Source organism: Emys orbicularis, chromosome 15, assembly GCF_028017835.1.
Source record: "Emys orbicularis isolate rEmyOrb1 chromosome 15, rEmyOrb1.hap1, whole genome shotgun sequence".
Lineage (NCBI taxonomy): Eukaryota > Metazoa > Chordata > Testudines > Emydidae > Emys > Emys orbicularis.
The window spans coordinates 6621638-6649511 of NC_088697.1; the positions used below are offsets into that span (position 1 = coordinate 6621638).

A 27874-nucleotide genomic window follows, 5' to 3' on the forward strand; every position below is an offset into this window, starting at 1 on the left:
CCTACCCCAGCCTCTGTTCCCCTGGGGGCCCTGCAGGTTTGACTCTAGAGCATGCAGGGAGCAGCAGCTGAGGCAGAGGACAGCCTGGGCTGGGCACATGCTAGGAGCACAGCACCAGAGGCCTATACTGGCTCCCTCCTCAGACCGCACCCGCACCCTGGGACAGCAGCCTGGAGCCAAGGGCAGTGCCGAGTGGGGGTTTCTCTTTTTCCTCTTCCTGGGGTGAGCAGACACCTGGGGCTGTTTCTAGCAGAGCAGTTGGAACTGAATTGGGGAACCAGCTTTTAATAACAGGCAGCTCAAGTTCAGATTAATTTTGTTACAATTTTCTTTATAATGTAAAATAATTCAAAAGTAAACGGGCAGGAATTATTGGAACTCTTTTCTCCTAGTGTTCCTGGCCATACAGAGAAATGGCTTTTTGGCTGTTCATGATAGGGAGTCAGGTTCGTTCACTGTTCAGAATCAATGTGCACAGAAGCCTGTTGTGTTTCGTTTCTTAGGTTCTGCTGCCATCGTGTGGCCATTTCCTTCCCCTCCTTTCTGTCCAAAGCGCAGAGTCCAATTCCTCCAGGGAGAGAAGGACATCTTTCTTCTTTCCTTCCTAAACAGCCCCCTTCCTTGGATAGCCCTTTGCTGGGATCTGGGTGGGGAACAGCCGTTTCTGAGGATTAATTTAACACCATATTTGGTGCTGATATATAGATTTTACAGCCAGACTAGATCACTATGTACCTCTGCTCTGACCTGATTCATAACAGAGTCCAGAGAATTTTACCCAGTGACTCTTACATCCACCCCAAGATCTTCTGGCTGAACGAGGAGGGTTCATTTAGTAAGTCATCATGTTTGGATGTAAAGGTGTGAAATGATAGGAAAATTAGCCCCTCTTTCAAGTTTACATGTTATAACTTCTACCTCTAGACCGGGGTGGCCAACCTGAGCCTGAGAAGGAGCCAGAATTTACCAATGTACACTGCCAAATGTACACCTTTGTATGCAACTACTGAGACAATTGTGAACCTTCCTATCATTATCATTATCCCTTAGAAATAATGATGATGATGTACACTTGGCTCTATATCCCAGTGTGCCCTGGACTTTTACAGGTTGCATTAGCCAATCCAACCATTTGGTACTTGCAGATGGGTACCTCTGTATTGTGCCTGATCCTTGTACAGGTATAAAAGGCTGATAGATGCCGATATTTTCCCCTCTTTTTAACCAGCACTAATACCAAGCCAGGCTAGGGCTGGGAAGAGAGAGAGAGAGAGAGAGCAGCAGGTTTCTCCTATTGTTTCCTGCTCTCTTTTTCTTGACTAGTTTCTTCTCTGCACCAACTTGCTCCTTTCCTTTGTGAGCCTGGCTAGCTCAGTTGGTAGAGCATCAGACTTTTAATCTGAGGGTCCAGGGTTCAAGTCCCTGGTCAGGAAGTAAACTATGCAAAAAGACTTTAAAAATCTGTCTTTCTGGAGTCCTCTTTGATGTTACTTTTTCTCTTCAGGATTTTCCCTTTGCTAAGAAGGGCTTTTGTGTGTGTGGGATTGAAGGGGCAACTTCCTGACATCCCCTCTGTCCTTGCAGGCTGGAGGAATAAAGGCCTCTGGGCATATAGCATGTTCCTCCCCTGCACACACACACACACACACACACACAAACACACAGAATATCCCTAAGGAATTAGAATCACCTGCTGCCTTCCCCTGTCCTGCTGGATCCCCAAATGAGGATGCTCTTCACCCCAAACCCATGTCCCCTCTATTCCCAGTGCCCCTTAGTCCCAACCCACAGGCCCTCCTACGCACACTGCTCCTCACTCCCAACCAGAGCCTATTCCTCTTCACCCTTCTCCTCTGTCCAAACCCACAGCCCCCTCCTATTTCCAGTGCCCCTCAATCCCAACCCACAGCCCCCTCCTCCTCACACTGCTCCTCAATCCTAATCCAGAGCCCCCTCCTATTCCCAGTGCCCCTCAATCCCAACCCACAGCCCCCTCCTTTTTACAGTGCTCCTAAATCCCAACCCACAGCTCCCTCCTTCCCTCCAGCAGTAGGTGCTTCAGACCCCCTCAGGAAGTTTTTCTTGCAAGGTTTCATGTATGAGTCTGCATGTGGATTTTACAGTGTGTTGGAAATATGTTGGATTGCTTGCCGAAATGATCACTTTGGGCTGGTGGTGGATTCCCAGTCTCCTTGTTATTGGGGCAGGAGTAATAAAGGGTTGTTATCCTTGCTGTGTGAATTGATGGCAGCAGAACTGTGCTTGGCAGACCCCGATTAAGGGACTCACCCTCAATTCAATAGCATTTGCTAGGCAGGGGACATGGGTTCCAAAGCCAAGTGGGCCGGGGCCTGGGTCCTAATACTAAAATTTAGGCGTTAGATCAACTTTAGGACAGGGTGGCTGTGGAGGGATGAGTGAGTCCCTAGACAACATAGTGAGTATGGTGCCTTCTTATTTTCCCCCTTTCCCACCCAGGATGGAAGGTGAACTCTACAGATGCACCTTTGGGCTTGCACTGACTAAGGACAGCAACTGTGAGTGGGTTGCAGAGAGGGGATAGCTCATGTTAAAAGACTTTTGGTTGCTGGACTTAAGAACCTGAGGGAAAAGGACACTGCCCAGCTTATTTGGGAGTGGGTCTTTTCCTCATGGTTTATGTTTATGTGTTGGGGCTCCTGACATGACTTCTACTAACCCTGGGCTTACATTGCAATGTAGACATACCCTGAGAGTGCGTCTATACTGTGATAAAAGCCCTGTGGCCTGGATGGCCTGGATCTTCTGATTTGGGCTCCTGGGGCTCAGGTTGTGAGGCTAAAAACTGCAGTGTAGACATTTGGGCTCAGACTGGAGCCCAGGCTCGGAGACCCTCACCCTTCGTGGGGTCTCAGAGGCTGGGCTCAAGCCCAAGTGTCTACACTGTAATTTTATAACCCTACAGCACAAGCCCCACAAGCCTGAATCAACTGACCCAGGGTTTGAGAATAGTGACTTGGGTGTGTTTATGACAGTGTAGACATAATGTTAGGCTATGTCCACACTGCAATGAAACACCCAGGGCTGCCCCATGCCAGCTCAGGCTGCCGGGGCTTGGGCCGTGGGGTAGTAAATTTGCAGTGTAGTCATCTCATCTCAGGCTCAATACCGGGCTCTGAGACCCCATAAGGTTGGGAAGGAGTTTAGCAAGCAAAAATGGTAAAATGGCAGTGGAGTATTACCATGGACTCAATGGCATTTCTTCATTGATTAGTCTGCTTTGGGCAGGGACAATAACACGTCCTGATGCATTTGTTATTTCAAAGGCTGATTTATGATTTTCATTCTCAGACACGGTGCACAAAGCAGGTCTCAACCCTTGGTATAAACTACATGAGCCGTGCACAGATTCTGACCGCCACAATGAGCCATTTGGTGTGAGAGCCCAGACCTGCTCTTGTCCCCAAGGGAGGAGGTTATCCGTGAGGGGCTTGAAACACTGACCTATCAGGTCTTAACTCCCAAACTTTCAGTAACTCTATTATCAGTTCCCATGAGTGTAATTTAAACCATACTGTCATAACTATAAAGGGAAGGGTAACAGCCCTCCTGTGTACAATACTATAAAATCCCTCCTGGCCAGAGACACCAAAATCCTTTTACCCGTAAAGGGTTAAGAAGTTTCGGTAACCTGGCTGACACCTGACCCAAAGGACCAATAAGGGGACAAGATACTTTCAAATCTTGGTAGGGGGAAGCTTTTGTTTGTGCTCTTTGTTTTGGGGGTTGTTCGCTCTTGGGACTTAGAGGGACCGGACATCAATCCATGCTCTCCAAATCTTTCTGAACAAGTCTCTCATATTCCAGACTTGTAAGTAACAGCCAGGCAAGGTGTTAGGTTTATCTTTGTTTTCTCAACTTGTAAATGTTTCTTTTGCTAGAGTGTTTACCTCTGTTTGCTGTAACGTTGAACCTAAGGCTAGAGTGGGTTCCTCTGGGCTCTTTGAATCTGATTAGCCTGTAAAGTTATTTTCCATCCTGATTTTACAGAGATGATTTTGACCTTTCTTTCTTAATTAAAAGCCTTCTTTTTAAGAACCTGATTGATTTTTCCTTGATTTAAGATCCAAGGTGATCTTGATCCACCAGGAATTGGTGGGGGGAAAGGAGGGGGAATGGTTAATTTCTCCTTGTTTTAAGATCCAAGGGTTTGGATCTGTGTTCACCAGGAAATTGGTGGAGAAATCTCTCAAGGCTACCCAGGGAAGGGTTATAGTACTTGGGAGGGAGATATTCTGGGGTGGCGGGGGAGGTAGACAGAGTTTCCCAAATAACTCCTAAATAATTTGGGTGGTGGCAGCAAAAGCAAATCTAAGCTGGTAGTTAAGCTTAGAGATTTTCATGCAGGTCCCCACATCTGTACCCTAGAGTTCAGAGTGGGGAAGGAAACTTGACACATATGAACAGCTATACTGGGCTAGACCAAAGGTCGTTCTAGCTCTGTATTTTGTCCTCTGACAGTAGCCAATACCAGGTGCCCCAAAAGCCAGTCAACAAGGCACCACTGGGAGTTGAACCCAGGATCTGCTGTTTACAAAACAGGTGCTTTAGCCAGCTAAGCCATGGTGCCAGCCTCTGTTTAGGGGATGCTGTCTGTCCACACCTGACTTCCTGCCAGACCCCACCTGGGCCTAACAAGCTTTGCTTGTGTTTGGATTCTGCAAAGCAGAGGAGCAGGTGAGGTTTTCCTTGCAAGCTGTGTGTGTGTGAATCTTTGGCCAGGTCTGCACTACAAAGTGATTTCAGCAGAAATATATTGCTCAGGTGTGTGAAAAACACACTACGTTCCCCGGGTTGCCAGCTTGTGGATGGTGTACACACTGCACTGCCACGTCTGGTGACAAAACTGCCCTGTTTTGGTGACAAAATAAAACCACCTCAATGAGAGGCCGAGAGCTTTTTGCAGCAGACTTAAATCGACAAAGTGTCAGTGTAGACACTGCTGGTCATTATTTCACCATAACTGGCCTCCGCCAGTATCCCACAATGCCCGCCGTGAGCTCGCCTGCCCTGCATTCCTGCTACAGAGGCTGGGCCCCTCCCCTTTCATAGATCTGGGAAGTTCTGACAGCTGAGCCTGCTGCTCTGCTCCGGCAGCAAGGAGCAAATCACTGCTGTGGAATGCTGCTATCTCCTGCACTGCGAACACAGAGCAGGTGGCAGGAGCTTCCTCATAGTGCGGGGGGGCATTTGTGTCCGAACTGTGGCGCCCCCATGACGCCCCTTCCCCAAGGCCCCTCACTCACTCCACCCCTTATCCCTGAGGCCCCAACCCCAAATCACCCCTTCTCTGTGAGACCCCACCCCACCCCTCCCTCCAAGGCCACACCCACAGAATGCCTCTTCCCCCCAAGACTCCACCTTGTCCCCCCCTCCGTTGTTTGTCCTTACGGCAGGTAAAAAGTGGTGAGGCCTTGGCCCTCTAACCCCCCTTATTCTGGCACCAGTGACGGAGCTAGGCAGGCAGCAGTGTGTGTGTGTGTGTGAGAGAGAGAGAGACTGCTGTGCTGTGCTGTGCTGTGCCAGTGAGGGAAGTGGGGGCTGACGTTGGGGTGGATGTTGGGACTGTCCCCCTTCCCCTGACTCAGGACTGGTTGCTTCCCGCAGCTGTCTGAACTTAAATACAGCATGCCCACACACTCACTCTTCTGCAACACACACACTCCCCCAACACACACACTGTCTCTCCCCGCCATGCTCTCTGTCACACACTCTCTGCCCGCCATGCACACTGCAGTTGAAAAGCAGCTGGCAATCTAATGGGATGCCCATAGAACAATGGGATAGAGAAACCTGCATCATGTGATGCTGTACCGGCCCATGAGGCATTGCAAACCCTTCCCAAAGCACCCTGTAGCCAGTTGCACAATGGGATAGCTACCCAAAGTGCACTGCTCTCTGTGGCAATCCAAGAGCTGCTAGCATGGATGCGCTCTGGTGACACAAGCAGTCTAGTGTAGACATGCAACAGCGGTTTAATTAAAATGCTTTAACAAAAGCAGCATAACTCTGTAGTGTAGACATAGCCTGAGAGTGAGACAAGACCCAGCTCCCATTAGCACCAAAGATGCTTAGGGCTTGTCTACACTACAAAATTAGGTCGGATTTATAGAAGCCGGTTTTATAGAAACCGGTTTTATGCAGCCGATTGTGTGTGTCCCCACATAAAATGCTCTAAGTGCATGAAGCCGGCGGACCGCGTCCACAGTACCGAGGCTAGCGTTGACTTCCGGCGCATTGCACTATGGGTACCTATGGGTACCTATCCCACAGTTCCCGGAGTCTCCGGCGCCCATTGGAATTATGGGTTGAGATCGCAATGCCCGAATGATGCAAAGCAGTGCCGCGGGGGGTTCTGGGTACATTGCGTCAGGCCCCTCCCCCGCCGTCACAGCAACGGCAGACAATAGATTCGCGCCTTTTTACCTGGGTTACCTGTGCAGACAACATACCACGCCAAGCATGGAGCCCGCTCAGCTCAGCTCACCGTCAGCATATGTCTTCCGGGTGCCGGCAAACGTGGGACTGCATTGCTAAACAGCAGCAGCAGCTTACTGCCTTTTGGCGGTAGACGGTGCAGCATGAGTGGTAGCCTTCATCGGCGATCAGGATGCTGGTAGCTGTGGGGCTGGCAGCCGTAGGGCTGCATTGCACCAGCGCCTTGTCTTTTGGCAATAGATGGTTTATTACGACTGGTAACCGTCCTCGTCGGACAAATTTACAGGTTGCCTGAAATGCTCATAGATTATTGTAGCCTGAGCGCCTTTACCGATCCTTCTGGCTACTGTACAGCATATATTGCTACACAGCAGCAACCCCTTGCCTTTAACTGTCCTCGTTGGACGATGATGGCTACCATTCGTAGTATACTATTTTCTGCCAAGTATTGTCTGCTAAGCACCCAGAAAAGGCCAAGGGCGATCTGGGTGCTGGCAGACATGTGGCTGGCACACGTAGGGTTACATTGCTACCAAGCACCCAGAAAATGCCGAGGGCTATCAGTCATGCTGCACTGTCGTCTTAAGATGTAAAAAATAGATTTGTTCTGTATTCATTTCCTTCCCCCCTACCTCCATCAAATCAACGGCCCGCTAAACCCAGGCTTAGGAGTTCAATCTCGGGGGGGGGGGCATTCTGTGTGACAGTTGTTTGTATTTCTCCCTGATGCACAGCCACTTTTCTTGATTTTAATTCCCTGTACCTGTACGCCACGTCGTCACTCGCCCCTCCCTCCCTCCCTCCCTCCCTTCCTTCTTCCCCTGGTCTTTAGATACTAGTTTCGCACCTTTTTTCAGACCAGACGCCATAGCTATCACTGGGATCATGGATCCCGCTCAGATCATCGCGGCAATTATGAGCACTATGAACACCACGCGCATTGTCCTGGAGTATATGCAGAGCCTGGACATGCCAAAGCAAAACCAGGACCAGCTGAGGAGGAGGAGGAGGCGATTGCAGCACGGCGACGACAGTGATGAGGAAATTGACATGGACCTAGACCTCTCACAAGGCACAGGCCCCAGCAATGTGGAAATCATGGTGTTCCTGGGGCAGGTTCATGCCATGGAACGCGGATTCTGGGCCCGGGAAACAAGCACAGACTGGTGGGACCGCATCGTGTTGCAGGTCTGGGACGATGCCCAATGGCTGCGAAACTTTCGCATGCGTAAGGGCACTTTCATGGAACTTTGTGACTTGCTTTCCCCTGCCCTGAAGCGCCAGAATATCAGGATGAGAGCAGCCCTCACAGTTGAGAAGCGAGTGGCGATAGCCCTGTGGAAGCTTGCAACGCCAGACAGCTACCGGTCAGTCGGGAATCAATTTGGAGTGGGCAAATCTACTGTGGGGGCTGCTGTGATCCAAGTTGCCAGGGCAATGAGAGACCTGGTGATATCAAGGGTAGTGACTCTGGGAAACGTGCAGGACATAGTGGATGGCTTTTCTGCAATGGGATTCCCAAACTGTGGTGGGGCAATAGACGGAACCCATATCCCTATCTTGGCACCGGCGCACCAAGCCACCGAGTACATAAACCGCAAGGGGTACTTTTCAATGCTGCTGCAAGCCCTGGTGGATCACAAGGGACGTTTCACCGACATCAATGTGGGCTGGCCAGGAAGGGTACATGATGCTCGCATCTTCAGGCATTCTCTTCTGTTTCGAAAGCTGGAGGAAGGGACTTTCTTCCCGGACCAGAAAATAACCATTGGGGATGTTGAAATGCCTATCGTGATCCTTGGGGACCCAGCCTACCCCTTAATGCCATGGCTCATGAAGCCATACACAGGCAGCCTGGACAGGAGTCAGGACCTGTTCAACTACAGGCTGAGCAAGTGCCGAATGGTGGTGGAATGTGCATTTGGGCGTTTAAAAGCACGCTGGCGCAGCTTACTGACTCGCTGTGACCTCAGCGAAAAGAATATCCCCATTGTTATTGCTGCTTGCTGTGCGCTCCACAATATCTGTGAGAGTAAGGGGGAGACATTTATGGTGGGGTGGGAGGTAGAGGCAAATCGCCTGGCCGCTGATTACGCGCAGCCAGACACCAGGTCGGTTAGAGCAGCACAGCAGGGCGCGGTGCGCATCAGAGAGGCTTTGAAAACTAGTTTTGTGACTGGCCAGGCTATGGTGTGAAACTTCTGTTTGTTTCTCCTTGATGAAATCGCAGCCCCCCCACCCACCCGGTTAACTCTACTACCCTGTAAACCAAGCACCCCAACCTCCCCTACCCTCCCCTCTTCAAGCACCACTTGCAGAGGCAATAAAGTCATTGTTACTTCACATTCATGCATTCTTTATTAATTCAGCACACAACTAGGGGGATAATTGCAAAGGTAGCCCGGGATGGGTGGGGGAGGAGGGAAGCAGCACACAACTAGGGGGATAATTGCAAAGGTAGCCCGGGATGGGTGGGGGAGGAGGGAAGGAAAAGGACACACTGCACTTTAAAACTTTAAAACTTATTGCACTGGATATCATCTAGGCTGGAGTGATTGGGTGGCCGGAGGTCCCCCCACCGTGTTCTTGGGCGTCTGGGTGAGGAAGCAATGGGACTTGGGGCGGAGGGCTGTTGGTTACAGAGGGGCTGTAGCGGCGGTCTCTGCTCCTGCTGCCTTTCCTGCAGCTCAACCATACGCAGGAGCATATCACTTTGATGCTCCAGCAGCCGGAGCATCGACTCTTGCTTTATGAGTACAAGTTGACGCCACTTCTGCTCTTCAGCCCGCGTTTCAGCACGCAACTTCTCCTCTTGAGCATGCAACGTCTCCTCTTCAGCCCGCCACCTCTCCTCTCGCTCATATTGGGCTTTTTTAAAATCAGTCATTGACTGCCTCCATGCATTCTGCTGTGCTCTGTCAGCGTGGGAGGCAGTCTGTAGTTCAGTGAACATTTCGTCATGCGTCCTTCGCTTCCTTCTTCGAATATTCACTAGCCTCTGTGAAGGTGAAACATTTGCAGCTGGTGGAGGAGAAGGGAGAGTTGTTTTTGAGAACAATGGGTACACTCTTTCACGTTACATTTTGCTGTTCACATCACACAGCACATGTGCTTTCGTTACAAGGTCGCATTTTTCCTCTTATATTGAGGGCCTGCCGGTTTGGTGTGAGAGATCACTCACGCAGTGCCAGGCCACAGATTTCAGCTTGCAGGCAGCCATGGTAAGGCACAGTCTTTTGGCTTTTTTAACCTTGTTAACAAGTGGGGATGGTTTCAAACAGTACTGCTCTCATTAACCATACCAAGCACCCGTTGGGTTGGCCATTTAAAATGGGTTTGCAATATAAAAGGAGGGGCTGCGGTTTCAGGTTTAACATGCAGCACAAACCCAACTAACTCCCCTCCCCCACACACCCAATTCTCTGGGATGGTCACTTCACCCCTCCCCCCCACCGCGTGGTTAACAGCGGGGAATATTTCTGTTCAGCAGAGCAGGAAGGGGCACCTCTGAATGTCCCCTTAATAAAATCGCCCCATTTCAACCAGGTGACCGTGAATGATATCACTCTCCTGAGGATAACAAAGAGCGATAAGGAATGGATGTTGTCTGCATGCCAGCAAACACCGGGACCATACGCTGCCATGCTTTGTTATGCAATGATTCCAGACTACGTGCTACTGGCCTGGCGTGGTAAAGTGTCCTACCATGGCGGACGGGATAAGGCAGCCCTCCCCAGAAACCTTTTGCAAAGGCTTTGGGAGTACATGAAGGAGAGCTTTCTGGAGATGTCCCTGGAGGATTTCCGCTCCATCCCCATACACGTTAACAGACTTTTCCAGTAGCTGTACTGGCCGCGATTGCCAGGGCAAATTAATCATTAATCATTAAACACGCTTGTTTTTAAACCATGTGTAATATTTACAAAGGTACACTCACCAGAGGTCCCCTGTGTGCCCACAGGGTCTTGGGTGAGTTCGGGGGTTACTGGTTCCAGGTCCAGGGTGACAAACATATCCTGGCTGTTGGGGAAACTGGTTTCTCCGCTTCCTTGCTGCTGTGAGCTATCTATGATGTTCTCTCCATCCTCATCTTCCTCGTCCGCCGAACCCGCTTCCCTGTTTCCAGCGAGGGACTGATAGCACACACTTGGGCTAGTGGTGGCTTCACCCCCTAGAATGGCATGCAGCTCCTTGTAGTAGCGGCATGTTTGCGGCTCAGCCCCGGACCTTCCGTTTGCGTCTCTGGCTTTGTGGTAGGCTTGCCTTAGCTCCTTAATTTTCACGCGGCACTGCTGTGCGTCCCTGTTATGGCCTCTGTCCTTCATGGCCTTGGAGATCTTTTCTAATGTTTTGCCATTTCTTTTACTGTTTCGGAGTTCGGCCAGCACTGATTCATCTCCCCAGATGGCGATCAGATCCCGTACCTCCCGTTCGGTCTAGGCTGGAGCTCTTTTCCGATCCTGGGACTGGGACTGGGACTCCATCACGGTTACCTGTGCTGATGAGCTCTGCGTGGTCACCTGTGCTCTCCACGCTGAGCAAACAGGAAATGAAATTCAAACGTTCGCGGGGCTTTTCCTGTCTACCTGGCCAGTGCATCTGAGATGAGAGTGCTGTCCAGAGCGGTCACAATGAAGCACTGTGGGATAGCTCCCGGAGGCCAATAATGTCGAATTCCGTCCACACTAACCCAATTCCGACCCCCCTAAGGCCGATTTTATCGCTAATCCCCTCGTCGAGGTGGTGTAAAGAAACCAGTTTAAAGGGCCCTTTAAGTCGAAAGAAAGGGCTTCGTAGTGTAAACGTGTCTAGGCTTAAGTCGATTTAACGCAGCTAAAGTCGACCTAAACTCGTAGTGTAGACGAAACTAAAGAGCCACAACTTCCTCCATAGCTGGCAGGATTCAAACCTGCACAGAAAGACCCCATTGGAAGTAGTCATCATCTTAACCACTCAGCCACAGCTACTTGCTTTATATAGTTTTCTAACCACACTCTAGTTCTGTTCTCACTGAGTGATCATTTCCAATTATTTCTTCAGACCAGCTTCCACAGCACACTCACTGCTGTGCCATTGTGTAAGTGTGTCCGTGGCTGAACAGCAAGAATTCCTGCTCATTTCCTTTCTGGCTGGAGCGTGAGGAGAGTGTGTTTGTGGTTAATGATGTTGCTGTAGATTGTTGTCCATTTCCTGCCTTGATAATTCAGACAGTCCCTTTCCCGTCATATCCCCAGTACTTCAGTGATTGCAATAGCAGGGGGCAGGTTTTCTCTGGGGCACTGAGCTGTGCCAGGGGGTTGTTGGCTCCTTTCTTTCTTCACCTTGGAGTAAACTCAGCTTTTTATTCCATCCTTGATGTTTCATGGAATAACAATAGCAGCATGAAGAAAGAGGTGGGTAGGCTGGGTCTCAGGGGAGGGGGCAGACAGGTGTGGGTGGCGGGCAGACCTTGGGGTAGAGAGTGGAGAGGCATGAGCAGCAGGTGAGGAGGCCTCGAGGGAGCAGAGGAGCGAGCAAAAGGCGGTCCAGCAGGCCTCAGTCAAAGAGCCGGAGTGGGGGAGGGAAGTGGCCAAACAGGAGCGAGGGTGGAGCATAGGTAGGGCCTCAGAGGGAAGAGAAAGAACAGGATGGAGTAGGGTAGCAGTGCTACAGTCCAGGTACCGATGGCCCCCCCACACTTTTAGGGAGCTTCCAGCGCTCATGCCCAGCCTCCCCAAATGCAAGAGTCATGGGCCACCTATTCTGTGGGTCTTCACTTACCAAGCCCCTCCCAAGCTATCTTGATGGGAGAAGACCTCCTGTTGACACTGTGCTATCTACACCGGGGTTAGTTTAATATAACTGCATTGCTCGGGGCGGGGGTGTAAATTTTTTACACCCCTAAGTATTGTAGGTACACCAACCTAATTTTGTAGTGTAGACCTGTGCAAAGAATCACACACACACACCTTGGGAGTAAAACTTCACCTGCTCCTCTGCTTTACAGAATCCAAACACAAGCAATGCTTGTCAGGGTCCTGTGAGGGTTGACAGGGAGTCAGGTGTGGGCAGACACAAGACTTTAGGCTGAGGGAGGCACCATGGCTTAGCTGGCTAAAGCACTTGTCTTGTAAACAAATGATCTGGGGTTCAACTCCCAGTAATTCCTTGTTGAGTGGCTTTTGGGGCTGCTATTGCTAATGTCAGAAAACAAGATTGAGAGCTAGCTGGACCTTTCGTCTAGCCCAGTGTGGTTTTTCTTATGGTTTAAATGACACTCACAGGCACTGATAACAGAGTTACTGAAAGTTTGGGTGTTAAGAGCTGATAGGTCAGTGGTCCAATCCCCTCACAGATGACCCCCTCCTTCTGGGACAGGGATAGTCTAAGCTCTCACACCAAATGCTCATTGTGGCTGCCAGAATCTGTGGGCAGCTCGTTTAGTTTACGCCGAGGGTTGAGTCCTGCTTAGTGCACCGTGTGTGAGAATGAAAATCCTAAACCACCCTTTGAAATAACGAATGCAGCAGGATGTGTTTTGTCACTGCCCCAAAGCAGACAGACCAGTGGAGAAATGCCAGTGAAATACTTCACTGTGGTTTTACCATTTCCACTTGCTAAACTCCCTCCCAACCTTCTGGGTTCCTAGAGCAGGGTACTGAGCCTGAACTGAGACACGTACACTGCAACTTTGAAGCCGAAGCCGCTGTCCTGGATTAATCCGACACAGGCCAGCCATAGGCGTTTCATTCCACTGTAGATGTATCCTAACATTATGTCTACACAGCGATTAAAACACCCAGGGCACCTATCTCAAAGCCCGGGTCAGCTGACTCATGCTTATGGGGCTTGGGCTGAAGGACTATAAAAGTACAGTGCAGACATATGGGCTTGAGCCCAACCTCTGAGACCCCTCGAGGGGTGAGGGTTTCTGAACCCAGGCTTCAGCGCGAACACAAATATCTGCACCACAGTTTTTAGCCCCACAGCTTTAGCTCCATGAGCCCAAGTCAGATGACCCAGGCCAGCCATGCTGCAATCTTTATCCCAGGAGAGATGGACTCTAAGGGTATGTCTCCATTGCAATGTCAGCCCAGGTGTGGCACGCTGTGCTCAAAGCAGCACCCTGGAAGCCCCATATTCACTCTCATATAATGATGATATGGTTTGTACAAAGCCTGCCTTGTGAGGATGGACACTGCTTGACTCACATCGTAGCAAAGGAGCTTTCTAGCAACTTGGAAGAAACTATGAAAGAGGGGAGAGACATCATGACTTGACTTCTCTCCCTGACAACTCAATACCTGGAAACACATCTGGAGAACAAAGATGGAATTGAAATAATGCAGATATCTGAAGAGAATAATAATAATACATTCAAATCAAAGTCCCCAAACAGACTAGTATTGGTTTTTCAGCAGAAAATTTTCAATGTGAGGGATTTTGTTTTCCCAGTTAGACCTTGCCAAGGGAAGCAGAGAGAAAATGTTTGATTTGCTTCCTTCAGAACAGCTTGGCCTAGACACTCTAGCTGTGGTTCACTGTTGTGGCCTTGCTGAGGACTGGTGCATTTTAATAATTTGGAGAGGTCTCAGGGTGTTTGAGGAGATTATGAGGACGTTACCTTTTGAGATAAAAACTAAGAAACACAGAACTCTTTTAGAAATCTGGGGTTTAGACATATTTTATTTAAAGCAGAGGGGGTCTGAGTTCCTAAGAAGGTTTTTGTTTACAGGAAGCAACCTGGTTTGGTTTGTCATTGTACTAAAGGGGAGAGAGTTGTTTCTCAAGGAGGGGAAAAGACTAAATGTGCCTAATGAGGATTCAAACACATGCATGCAGAGCACAATGGATTAGCAGTCCAGCACCTTAACCACATGGCCAACTCATCTGAGCCATCAGGAAAGGGACAGGCGGTGAAATCTAAGGCCAGCAGCAATATGGAGTTTTTAAATACTAAGCGTAAGCAGGGTCTAAATGAGCTCCCCCCTCACATCTAGTGATGAGCTGGGGGAAAGACTTCAGGAACAGACCGTGTTCGCATAGACACGCCTAATCCGCCTAGGTATGCAGCATGATGGGACCAGTGTAGCTTTGCCAAAATGACCAGTTTGGGATGGTGTTGGGTTACAAATCACTCTACCATTGAGTGGAATGAAATGTTATTATCCTGCCTGGATGAGTGAAGGGCAGCAGAACATACCTAGTCCGTCCTGATGGAGGGGTAGGTGGGTGAGGAATACCTTTTATTGGACTGCATAGAAACGATTGAGGACGTCACCCTAAACCAGTGGTCCCCAAACTTTTCACATTGTGCCCTCTTATCCGTGTCTGTGGCCCCTTGGAAGCCACAGTCAAGGACCGGGGCTTGGAGTGGGGCCGTTGATTTCTGGTGAGAGGGGTGTGGACAGGGGTAAGGGAGATAAGGCTGGTCCAGGCTGAGGGTGGGGTTGGGGAAGAACTGGGGAAGAGTGGGGCTAAGGGTTGCTCCCTCCCTGCCCTCCATGGGGGCTGGCCTAGGCCCTGAGATGCCCCCATGAACCTTCCTCTGTTCCCCCTAGGAGGCATGCCCCACATTTTGGGGACCACTGCCCTAAACTGACCCCTACTCGCTAAGCAGGGGCTAGTGATGCCAAGACCCGGGGGAAAGGAGAACAAGGGCAGTGGCCCTGGCACCGGAATCATGGCCCTGAATCTCCTTCTGCCTGCGGCCCTGCCCTCTTTCAACCTTTCCACGCTTTCCACCCACGGCCCCATCCACTAGTCACCTCTGTTTCACCCCTTCACCCACTGGCCCCCCTCCCCACTGTGGCCCTGAGACCAGAGGAGCTCTGTGCCCCTGCTCCATCCCCCACGCTGTAGCGGGGAGTGAGAGCTCCTCCAGCCCTGGGACCAACATAGGGGAGACTTTTCCAGGGGGCCTAAATTGGCCAGGGCCCCTAGTCATGGGCCTCACTGCCCGTGTGACAACTCGCCACTGCCCTCTTGATGACACAAGGTTTGGGGTGGCTTAGTCTCCCTGAGCCTCCATTACGTGCCATCCATGCTATCATTGCTCAGTGTGTGGCCAGTATCTCTGTGTTCTCTGCTGTTCGTGGTGGAGAGCTGAGCCGGTCTTAGGGGTGGGCCACCCTGGCAGCCACCCAGGGCACCCAGTGCTCAAAGGGGCACCATGTGGCAGTGCAAAGGTGCACACTGCCAGTGTAGAGTCAGAAACTGCTGCCTGGGGTGGCTCCCAGATTTCTCCCTGCTTCTTCCCAGCGGAGGAACATCGTGGGGAGGGGGAAGTGGTGACACACAGATACAGCTCCCCCCGCAACATTCCTCCATGGACCCATAGAGGATTCGGGGGGAGTGAGGAGCAACACTTGTGCTCTATGCGTTCTGGTCACTTTCCCCACCTGGGCTGTGCTGCTGCTGCTCCCTGCCTCCCCTTATGCAGCCCGGGTGAGGAAAGTGACCTGCATGCAGGGATCTCTGACGTCGCTCCTCCCTGCCCTCCCAGAGCTCTCAAGGGGTGCATGGAGGAGCAGCTTTCCAGGGAGCAGGCAGCAATGCCAGCTGCTCCATGCACACAGGTCAGTGTCCCCACGTGGGTGCAGGAGGGATGCAGGGACTAGGGGTGAAGGAGGTGCAGGAGGGGGGCAGTGGCTGGGGGCACAGGAGGGGAGTGCAGGAGTTAAGGGCAAAGCAGACCCAGTGTAGGGGTTAGGGCACAGGAATGGGCAGGGATTGGGGTGAAGGAGGCAGAAGGGTTGGGAGTGCAGGAACTAGGGGAAAAGGGGGATTGGGGAGCCCACAGGGGCCAGGGGCAATGGGGATGTGCCAAACTGCAAGTTTTGCCCAGGGCGCCATTTTCCCTAAGGCCGGTCCTAGTGGGGAGTTTCCCCATTGATAACATTTCTTGCTGGGAGGGGAGGAAGAGAAAAGAGGTGTTTTCTGTCTGTTTTTTTCCTCTCCATTTTCCCCCATTCCTTCAATTCCAGAATCCTCCCTTGTATTTCAGACTGGGATTAAAGGCAGCTCCAGACTTTCCCTTTCTCCCTTCTGGGAAATCAAGTTCAAGTTTTTACAGGGAGCTAAAGAAGCCTCAATGCTGCATCTGAATTAATGTCACATTTCCCACAACTTGACAGAAACAAATGTCATTTCAATCCCAGGTGAGTCCACTTCAGTCATTCCTCAGCCTGATTCTTTCACCCTCATGCCTTAGGGCATTGCGACACTGTGTGGGCATTTCGTTTCCCTTCACAGTTTCATACAGAGACACAATTTCCTTTGCACAGATCCATGAACAGCAAAACCTCCCTGTGTCTCTTGTCTGAGCCAGGGAATTCAATTCTATTGAAACCTTCTCTCGTGCAATGGCAATGGTCAGACAGAGGGGACGTGGCCACCTTCGGCCCTGACAGTGAGATATTCACTCTCCTCTTTCTTCAAGCTGCTGTTGTTATTCCATAAAACATGAACCATGGAATAAAAAGCTGAGTTTACTCCAGGGTGAGGAAAGAAAGGAGCCACCAACTCCCCAAAAAATCTCAGTGCCCCAGAGAAAAGCTGCCCCTGTTATTGGAATCACTGATGTGCTGGCGATATGACAGGAAAAGGGACTGTCCGAATTGCCAAGGCAGGGAATGAACAATCTACAACAGTGGCTCTCAAACTTTTGTACTGGTGACCTCTTTCACATAGCAAGCCTTTCAGTGCGACCCCCCCCCCCCTTATAAATTAAAAACACTTTTTTATATATTTAACACCATTATAAATGCTGGATGCAAAGGGGGGTTTGGGGTGGAGGTTGACAGCTCGCGACCCCCCATGTAATAACCTTGCAACCCCCGAGGGGTCCTGACCCCCAGTTTGAGAACCCCTGATCTACAGCAACTTCATTAACCACAAACACACTCTAATCATGCTCCAAGCAGAAGGGAAATGGGCAGGAATTCTTGCTGTTCAGCCATGGCCACACTTACAGAGCTGCACAGCAGTGAGTGTGCTGTGGAAGCTGGTCTGAGAAAACAATTGGAAATGACCATTCAGTGAGAACAGAACCATAGTGTAGAAAAGCCCCTGTGTTAAGTGGTTATGGCTGACTACTTAGGGAGATGGGATAGAACAGGGGTAGGCAACCTTTCAGAAGTGGTGTGCCAAGTCTTCATTTATTCAGTTTAATGTAAGTTTTCAGATGCCGGTAATACATTTTAACATTTTTTAGAAGGTCTCTCTCTATAAGTCTATATTATATAACAAAACTATTGTTGTATGTAAAGTAAACAAGGTTTTCAAAATGTTTAAGAAGCTTCATTTAAAATTAAATTAAAATGCTGATTTTATGCCGCCAGCCAGCTCAGCCCGCTGCCAGCCTGGGGTTCTGTTCACCTAGGCTGGCAGCGGGCTGAGCAGGGCCTGCGGCCGGGACGCCGGCTGGCAAGGGGCCGGCAGCCAGGACCCCAGACCTGGGGGGGGGGTTCAGGGGTCAGGGCAGAGGGCTGGGAGTGTGTGGGGAGGTTCAGGGGTCAGGGCAGAGGGCTGGGGATGTGTGGGGGGTGCAGGGCAGAAGGCTGGGGGTGTGTGGGGGTTCAGGGGTCAGGGTAGAGGGATGGGGGCTGTGGGGGTGCAGGGCAGAAGGCTGGGTGTGTGGGGGGTTCAGGGGTCAAGGCAGAGAGCAGTGGGATGTGGGGGGGTTCAGGGGTCAGGGAAGAGGGCTGGGGTGTGTGGGGGTGCAGGGCAGAGGGCTGGGTGTGGGGGGGGGGTTCAGAGGTCAGGGCAGAGGGCTAAGGGGTGTGGGGTGCAGGGCAGAAGACTGGGGGTGTGGGGGGGTTCAGGGGTCAGGACAGAGGGCAGTGGAGGTGTGGGGGGGGTTCAGGGGTCAGGGCAGAGGGCTGGGGTGTGTGTGGGGTGCAGGGCAGAAGGCTGGGTGTGTGTGGCGGGGTGCAGGAGTCAGGGCAGAGGGCCGGGGGGTGTGGATGTGCAGGGCAGAAGGCTGGGTGTGAGGGGGGTTCAGGGCATAGGGCAGTGGGGGTGTGGGGGTTCAGGGGTCAGGGCAGAGGGCTGGGGTGTGGGGGGGTGTAGGGCAGAAGGCTGGGTGTGGGGGGGTTCAGGGGTCAGGGCAGAGGGCTGGGGTGTGGGGGGTGCAGGGCAGAAGGCTGGGTATGTGGGGGGAGTTCAGGGGTGTGGAGGTGCAGGGCAGAAGGCTGGGTTGTGGGGGAGGAGTTCAGGGGTGTGGAGGTGCAGGGCAGAAGGCTGGGTGTGTGTGGGGGGGTTCAGGGGTCAGGGCAGAGGGCTGGGGTGCTCGGCTCGTGGGGGTGCTCCCAGCCCCCTGCCCTGAGCGGCTCATGGAAGGGGGCTGGAAGGGATATGCCCTGCTCCACCCCGTTCCCCAAGGTTCCGTCCCTACCTCTTTTCTGCCTCCTCTACGGAGCAGCGAGCATGCTGCCACTCGTCCCCATCCCCCTCGCAAGGGCGATCAGCTGATTGGCGCAGGGAGAGGGAGAGGGAGGCAGGAAAGCACCACGCTGGGGGAAGAAGCGGGGGAGGGGGGAAGCTTGGCTGCCGCAGGACCAAGCTTCTGCCTCCTGCCCCTGCAGGGGAGAGCAGTGGGCGGGGGGGCTGAGTGGGGTTGGGGGCCGGGACGTCAGCAGCGTGCCACTCAAAATCGGCTTGTGTGCCGTGTTTGGCACGTGTGCCATAGGTTGCCAACCCCTGGGCTAGAAAACCATGGGTGTCTTTCTGTGGAGGTTTGATTCTTGCCAGCTAGGCAAGGCTGGTGTGTGGTGTCTTCATGGCTGTACTTTCAGTGTCTGATCACCCACGGTGCCACAGGGAGCCAAGTCTAGACTTATTCAGAGGCAAAGGACAAGTCAACATTTCAAACATTGAGTCTACGTTGCTGCAGTTCACTAATGGAGATGCTCTATACCAGGGTTTCTCAAACTTCATTTCATTGTAACCCCTTCTGCCAAAAAAAACTTACTACATGGCCCTGGAAAGAGGGAGCAAGCACCAAGCCCCTCCACACTGGGCAGAGGAGGAGGTCAAAGCCCGAGCCCCGCCCCAGTGGGAGGAGGGCAAAACCAAAGCTTGAGGGATTCAGCCCTGGGTGGTGGGGCTCAGAATTTTGGCTTCAGCCCCAGGCCCCAACAACTCTAACACCAGCCCTAGAGACCCCATTAAAACAGGGTAATGACCCACTTTGGGGTCCTGACTCTCAGTTTAAGAACCACTACTCTAGGCTGATGGGAGAGAGTTTTCCTGTCAGTGTAGTTAATCCACTTCCCCAAGAGGTGGCAGCTATGTCAGTGGGAGAAGCTATATCAATGGGTGTGCAAGCTGTGGTGTTTACCACATTTAAGAAGTTTAATCAAACCCATTTTTAAAACCACCTGTGGTCTGGGAATGGCAAAGGAGCTGGATGAAGCAGGGTCTGTACTTCAAAGTCCTGGAGATCACAATTCCATGCTACTGTTGTCATGAGGGTATAACTCAGTGGTAGAGTGTTTAACTACAGATCAAGTGGTCCTTGGTTCAAACCCAAGGGCCCTCTTATAAGCTTTTTTTTTTTTTTCTCCATTATGTTCAGGAGCTCCACTATACAGGGATGCTTGAAATGAATGTAAACACACAACATTTCGCTGTCCAAATGCATAAAAACCTAGCAAACCTGTCCATCAGCTGAAATCAGTTCCAATCCTCCAAGTGTCTAGTTTATGTTTTCATCAATTAAACAAAGGTATAATATGAATGTACATTTGCAGATCCCTCTTCTCCATGGGCTATGTTGTGCAGAAGAACAAGAACCACATCCAGTTGCAATTCAGGAGTCTGATGAGCAAAGGCAGCTTGGTGCAAGTCACCAGCACCTTGGCTCCTTCACATTCAACCAGCAGCTGGGCCCCCAGGACAAGGAATGAGAAGACGACAGTGGCTGTGAGCAGGAAAATAGCCAGCAAGGAGCTGGCTAAAGCTGTCAAGATCCCCAGGAAGGTCACCATGTCCATGTCTAGAATATGGTTGTGCAGATTAATGGAAGGAGGAGGCACATGTCAGAGTCCTAGGGGGGCTCACGTCAGGGCCCTAATGGGGCTCTGGGTGATCGCTACTTCCCACCACCCAACACAGATGTAATGAGGTTGAGTAGTGTCCGCAAAAGAGAAACTAAACAACTAATTATTCCTCAAGAAAGGTTTTTAATGACTTACGAGTATAAAGGCAACACAGACAGAATAAGAAAAACAGAATTAAAGACCAGCACTGAGTGAGGATTAATACAAATGGCAAGTTATACTGGAGACAAGCACAAGTAATATTATGCATTAACTACCTATTCCTTTAAGTGCACATATAAAAGGTAAATAATATTGAAAATAGTTACAAGCACATGCAACACTACTATTACTGATTGCCTAGTAACTTCACATGTACTGTAACCACCCTTAACAAATACAATTCTATATGCAATTCTAATACATTGATTAACTATATTTTACTAACCTTAACCTACCTATAACCTTATATAACAATTTATAAACTTTTATTGACTTTTATGATAAACTTGATGGTAACTTATACTGAAGACAGGCACAGTGACTTGTAAAGCTATTATGGTTTATAAACTACTAGCTTCACCAACACTGTACCCGCTTTCAGCAAGGCACAAAACATATACAGTTATTATATATTGATTAACTATTGACTAATACACTTCTACCTCGATATAACGCTGTCCTCGGGAGCCAAAAAATCTTACCGTGTTATAGGTGAAACCGTGTTATATTGAACTTCCTTTGATCCACCGGAGTGCACAGCCCTGCCCCCCCCAGAGCACTGCTTTACTGCATTATATCCAAATTCGTGTTATATCGGGTGGCATTATATCGAGGTAGCAGTGTACTATTTTTAAACAACTTACTAATATAATTAAACTATAATATTAATACAGACTTAAGATTAACTAGCTCGAGCACAATCAGACCTTTCCGCTCCGAAACCTTGCCCTGCGTTCTTCCAAAGATACATTACCTTCAGTTGACTGTTTCCTGCACTGGCCAGGCACCGATAGTCGGTGAAGCGCAAGCCCCTTTGGTTCAGGGGGTGTATGCAATCCTGACAAAGAGTGATCTCTTTTAGTTCAACACACACACAAACACACACATACTTGCGTCTTTTAAGCCTTTTTATACGGTATTTGCTGGCCGTGTTTTAAAACAGGTCAACCAATGAAGGTAGCCAAATGCTTCAGTGTGGTATCTGCGGTTGTTTTGAACTTATGAACTGTGCACCTGTGCTTAGCTCATCTCTTCTCTAATTGTGGTCAATTTGCTAGACTCAAAAATGCTCGTGTTAGCTTAATGAGGTATTTGGTTGCAGAGCATAGTAACCACAAGTCTGTACCTATCTTTACAGAGTTTCCTTTTTAGTCTATAAAACTTCCTAGCTAGATTTTGCTTATGCTTGCAGGATTCAACTGTATTCACTTCTTACAACTTCCAGAACGTTGAGGCCTAACGGTGCTTAGCCTGACACTACTTGACAAGACTTATGCACATTAATCACAGTTTAGACTAGGAAAAGTGATGGAGTTTAGGTCAGGTCAAGGGGAAAGCTAATGCCAACCACTGCACATGGGCTGCATCTGCACTACAACTATAATTGTCTTCTTACACCAAGATCACTAACTTGAGCAGCCAACGCCCTGTACAGTCCTAGTGGATGTAAGGCACAGGTAGTTTTTGCCTCAGTGTAGCTTGTTGGGAATCAAACCTCTCTCCCCCACCTGGAGCTGATGAACATTCCTGGCTGGAGGGACACACACACCTATGACTCAAAAGGAAAGCAGTTGATAGAAAAGATCAGAGGACTGACCCCAAAGAAGGTGAGATGCAAAAGGCAGAAGCAGGCAACTCATCTGGTGCACCTGAGAGACCACAGTGAAGATGGTGCAAAAATCACTATGTGGGAATTAGCAAATGTGATTAAAAAAAATAAATAAATCTTTGCCCAGCCCTAATCAAGGCATGTGTTACATTTCTCTCATGTGGATTTTCTGATGTATAATCAGATGTGACCTCTTTTTGAAGCTTTTCCCACACTCAGAGCATGTGAAGGGCGTCTCTCCTGTGTGGATTCTCTGGTGCATGATAAGATTTGAACTCCGATTGAAGCTTTACTCGCACTAAGAGCATGTGTAGGGCGTCTCTCCTGTGTGGATTCTCTCATGTGTGATAAGGTTTGAGCAATCATTGAAGTTTTTCCCGCACTCAGAGCATGTGTAGGGCGTCTCTCCTGGGTGGATTCTCTGATGTGTGGTAAGGGCTGAGTGCCGACTAAAGCTTTTCCCACACTCAGAGCACATGTACGGCTTCTCTCCTGTGTGGATTCTCTGATGTGTGATAAGAGTTGAGTGCTGCCCAAAGCTTTGCCCGCACTCAGAGCATGTGTAGGGCGTCTCTCCTGTGTGGATTCTCTGATGTGTGATAAGGGTTGAGTGCTGACCGAAGCTTTTCCCGCACTCAGAGCATGTGTAGGGCTTCTCTCCTGTGTGGATTCTCTGATGCGTGATAAGGTCTGAACGCTGACTAAACTTTTTCCCACACTCAGAGCATCCATAAGGTTTCTCACCCGTGTGGATTCTCCTATGTTTGCTCAGGGTAGAGCTGTGATTAAAGCTTTTCCCACACTCACAGCATGTGTAGGGTGTCTCTCCTGTGTGGATTCGCTGATGTGAGATGAGGCTTGAACTATCAATGAAGCTTTTCCTGCACTCAGAGCACGTGTAGGGCTTCTCTCCTGTGTGCATTCTCTGATGTAAGATGAGCGCTGAATGATCACTGAAGCTTTTCCCGCACTCAGAGCACGTGTAGGGCGTCTCTCCTGTGTGGATTCTCTGATGTGTGATAAGGGTTGAGTGCTGACCGAAGCTTTTCCCACACTCAGAGCATGTGTAGGGCGTCTCTCCTGTGTGGATTCTGTGATGTGTGATAAGGGTTGAGTGCTGACCGAAGCTTTTCCCGCACTCAGAGCATGTGTAGGGCGTCTCTCCTGTGTGGATTCTCTGATGTGTGATAAGGGTTGAGTGCTGACCGAAGCTTTTCCCGCACTCAGAGCACGTGTAGGGCTTCTCTCCAGTGTGGATTCTCTGATGTCTGATAAGGGCAGAGCTCCAACTGAAACTTTTCCCACACTCATGGCATGTGTAGCGTCTCCCTTCCAAGTTGATTCTGTCGTGTGTTATAAGGGCTGAGTGGCTACTGAAGTTTTCCTCTGGCCTCTGCTGAGTCTCACAGGCTTTTGCTTTTTCTGGGAGTGCACAACACCCGGAAACATTCCCTTTGGATCTTCCTGATAATGTTCCATGTGGTTCTAGTTGCTCAGCATCTTCCTGCTGGGGTTTCTCCTCCTCATTCTCACTCACCATCCCATCACCTGAATGGGAGACAGAGAGAATCCAGACATAGGTCACTCCCTGCGCCAGAAAGAAAGGAAATCTCAGAGAGAGGAATGGAAAAAGGGATGAACAAACCAAAATATGTGTGGGAGAGATCAAACCTATCAGGAGCTGCTTTTCCGCAAACCCTTCCCCAGAGGAGAGAGGGAGGGATCAGTTTTGGTCCACATCTCACCAGAACACTCAGGGGAAAGCGAGATCGGGGAGTTATCAGTCAGAATAGGAGGGAAGTTATCAGTTATCAGTCAGAATAGGAGGGAAGTCATGAGTGACATCTGCCATCATGATTCCACATCTGCAGGGAACAATCCTGAACTTGGAGAGCTCACAGGGTCTTAGTAGGGCATCCCAAATGTTTCCTGCGTTCCCAAACAGTTTTTGAGTTGGTTTAACCAATTCCTCACCTGTGAAGGCAGCTCTCGGGTGCACTTCTTTCTCGGAGCCCTGGAGGTCCGGGACCCATGGCTCTTCCCCTCGTTCCAGCTGCAAGATCACATCAGGTTTGGAAATTGTAAACCCTACTCCAGGCAAAGAAAACAAGGGAGGTCAGTGGAATTTGTGGGATACTTGTCAGAAGGAATATTCCATGGTTTTAACCCCAGATCATTTTTAAGCAGTAACATTCCAAGGCCAGCTTCCTTGGCTCAAAGTGGCAGGAGAGTTATTATTATTATAAATCATATGCATTACCTTAGTGCCTAAGGACCAACTAACAGTGGGTCCCCATTGTGCTAGGCACCGTACAAACACAGAATAGTAGATGGCCCATGCCCTGAAGAATTTACAATCTAAATAGACAAGACAGACACAGAATGGGGGAAGGGGTAGAACTCACTGTTAGAATATAGATGTTCAGGCCTGCCTGTAACGCCTATACTTTAAGAACTTAGGTCTATTTTTATCACTTTGTCTTTATACCCCTGTAACTAGCTAAGAATCAAAATCACAGTCTGCCTGGGTATGGGCCTTCTCTCACTAGGATAGTCTGAGGTCTTTGGCTAAGCAGCAGGGGCAGCCATAAGCTGGGAAGCGTAGAGTCACATCCTCACATCCCAAACCAGTCACATTGAAATAAGGTGGTATTGGGCTGTTAGGAAGACGATCCTGTCCGGATAGTGCCCATCACCACCAGATAAAGAAACAGATCTTAAGATGGTTAAAGAAAACTTAGTTTGATAGCATCCTGTTGTAGCCCTAAGGTTTAATCTGCTTATTTGCATAGATATATCTTTTCTTATAAATTTGAGTATTTGATGTAATAGGTTTATAGATTTATATTAAAAATAAGTTTGGCTGTAATGCAAGAGACCTACAGGCTAAATCCCTGTATGTTAAGCTAAGGCAAAGTTAGCATATCTATATTGGGACCTTTACCCAGAAAAGTAAAGATGACCCAAATAGATAAAACACCCACGCAGATGTGTAGAGACCTTTACCTAACCCAATAGACAATGCAGGATGGCAAAGGGGATTTTTCAAAGTTGTACCCACAGACGTAACAAGTATACCACAAGTGCGTACATACCTGTCATCCATACGCACATACATACTAGCCTATGGGGTAAGTGTACCCTAACATTTCTGTGGGGGAAGGATGAAATTTGGGCGTAAGAGGAAGGATTTCCGACCAATGCCCTATAAAAAGGTGATTCATCTTGCCATTTTAGAGGCAATCTACTCTTCATTGTCTCCATCTTCAACAACGTATCGATGCTACCGATCTACGACGGCTATTAACTATTAATAGGCCGTACTTAGTTTCTTTTCAAACTTTAAGTTTTAAGGGGACTAGGCTAAGCTTGGTTTCCCTACGCTTTGTTTCAGTTTAAGGTTTATTAAGTTAAGTTAGAGAGTAAACAGCTTTAACAGCTCTTTGCATCAGTTTCCTCTGCTAGAGGTGTGAAGCCGGAACCGCCAGAGGCGGGGTCCTGTATCTTCCAACACCAGGTTATTAAAACAGAGTGCGAGTATCAACCAAAGTTTGCAGCACATAATATTGTATTATCATATGTATCTCTTGAATAACAGTAGTACAATTGCAACTCTGTAATTCTAACTGTTTTACCATCTGCTTACTATTTCATTGATTTTAAGAAAAGGTCTTTATGACTATATCTGTCTCAGTGTGAGCTTCCTGTCATATCCCCGAAAGTCCTTTTATAACATCTGTGAAGTCTGATTCAGGACGAACTTTTATCTTCTGATCAAACAAATTGGCGAGCCTAAACCCATACTAATTAATATCCATAATAATTATTATCATCAATTAATTAAAAATTAATTAAATAAAAATACATTAAGTGGATAAATTAAATCAACATTACTAACACACCCCAAATCAGGCTACTGTCTGGCAAAAAATCACTTATCAATGGTTGTGGTTGTGGTTATGAAACATTCATTTCTGTATTGTTTTATCTTTACAGCCACCACTTTTACATTGTTAATCAGTCTGGTTCTCTAATTGTTTCTGTCTGTTGTATAATTAATTTTGCTAGGTGTAAGTTAATTAGGATAGTGGGATATAATTGGTTAGAGAATTATGTTACAATATGTTAGAATTGGTTAGTTAAATTTCAGCACGATTGGCTAAGGTATAGCTGAAAATATTACTATATAAATGGAGTCAAACAGGAGAGGGAAGATAAATTGGAATCATAGAATATCAGGTTCTATGAATCATAGAATATCAGGGTTGGAAGGGACCTCAAGAGGTCATCTAGTCCAACCCCCTGCTCAAAGCAGGACCAATTCCCAACTAAATCATCCCAGCCAGGGCTTTGTCAAGCCTGACCTTAAAAACCTCTAAGGAAGGAGATTCCACCACCTCCCAAGGTAACCCATTCCAGTGCTTCACCACCCTCCTAGTGAAAAAGTTTTTCCTAATATCCAACCTAAACCTCCCCCACTGCAACTTGAGTCCATTACTCCTTGTTCTGTCATCTGCTACCACTGAGAACAGTCTAGATCCATTCCCCCCTCTTTGGAAACCCCCTTCAGGTAGTTGAAAGCAGCTATCAAATCCCACCTCATTCTTCTCTTCTGCAGACTAAATAATCCCAGTTCCCTCAACCTCTCCTCATAAGTCATGTGTTCCAGTTCCCTAGTCATTTTTGTTGCCCTCCGCTGGACGCTTTCCAATTTTTCCACACCCTTATCGTAGTGTGGGGCCCAAAACTGGACACAATACTCCAGATGAGGCCTCACCAATGTCGAATGTTTGTTAAGGGGAGGGAATGGGAAAAGGGAACAGGGACACAGGCAAGGTTCTGCGGCATCAGAGTTGGGAAGGTGGACATGGGGTAAACGCTTTGCGGCATCAGAGCTGGGAAAGGAACACTGGGGAACAGACTGTATCGGGGTATAGGGATAAGCCCGACTGGTGTGAAGGGCTTTGGAATATGTAATCTTATAGGGGTAAAAATTGTACAGGCTACACTACCACCCTGTGACATCATCAACAAAGTGGCCATTTGTGCCTGGGTAGGGGCCCTGCTATGGGAGGGAGGAATGCAGCAAGGACTCAGGATTGGTGGCCAGGGTCGCTGTGCAAAGAGATGGGGAGGTTATATGGGGAGGGGGGTAATGAGTGGGAGAGGGAGGTCAAGAGTTAAAATAATAATATTTGGGGGAAAATGTATAATGAAGTGAAACTGAACAGAAATAAAACTGGAGTGTAGGCTCTAAAGCAACAAGGCTTGGGTAGGGATTCGGGGTTAAAGGCCTGGGATCCCCCACAGCTCTAGATCCCGAACCTCCTCTCCCTCCCACTGATCCACCCAGCCCACTTTCTGGGTGTCCTTCCTCCACACTCCCCTCCCCTTCTACCCATTACTCTCAGCCATCACCACCTCCCGGTACCTTGGCAGCTTCTTGTATTCTCTCCTCGTCTCTCACTACCTCATCCCTCCCTGCTGGTTTTTAGTTCTAATCCTGGACACACGCTCCCCATGTCCTGACACACCAGAATTATCT

The 27874-nt window shown here is 49.2% G+C and overlaps 3 non-coding genes and 1 pseudogene across 3 annotated transcripts; 2 read left to right on the plus strand and 2 right to left on the minus strand.

Annotated features, from left to right (window-relative positions):
- The first annotated feature begins 1360 nt into the window (after positions 1-1360).
- TRNAK-UUU (transfer RNA lysine (anticodon UUU)) lies at positions 1361-1433 on the plus strand. Its single transcript has one exon. It is a non-coding gene; the product is annotated as a tRNA-Lys (tRNA).
- Positions 1434-4535: 3102 nt separating this feature from the next.
- Positions 4536-4609, minus strand: TRNAT-UGU (transfer RNA threonine (anticodon UGU)). Its single transcript has one exon. It is a non-coding gene; the product is annotated as a tRNA-Thr (tRNA).
- Positions 4610-19927: 15318 nt separating this feature from the next.
- Positions 19928-19999, plus strand: TRNAC-ACA (transfer RNA cysteine (anticodon ACA)). The gene has a single exon. It is a non-coding gene; the product is annotated as a tRNA-Cys (tRNA).
- A 2475-nt stretch (positions 20000-22474) lies between these two features.
- LOC135889523 (zinc finger protein 883-like) overlaps positions 22475-27874 on the minus strand; it is a 109218-nt pseudogene continuing 103818 nt past the window's right edge.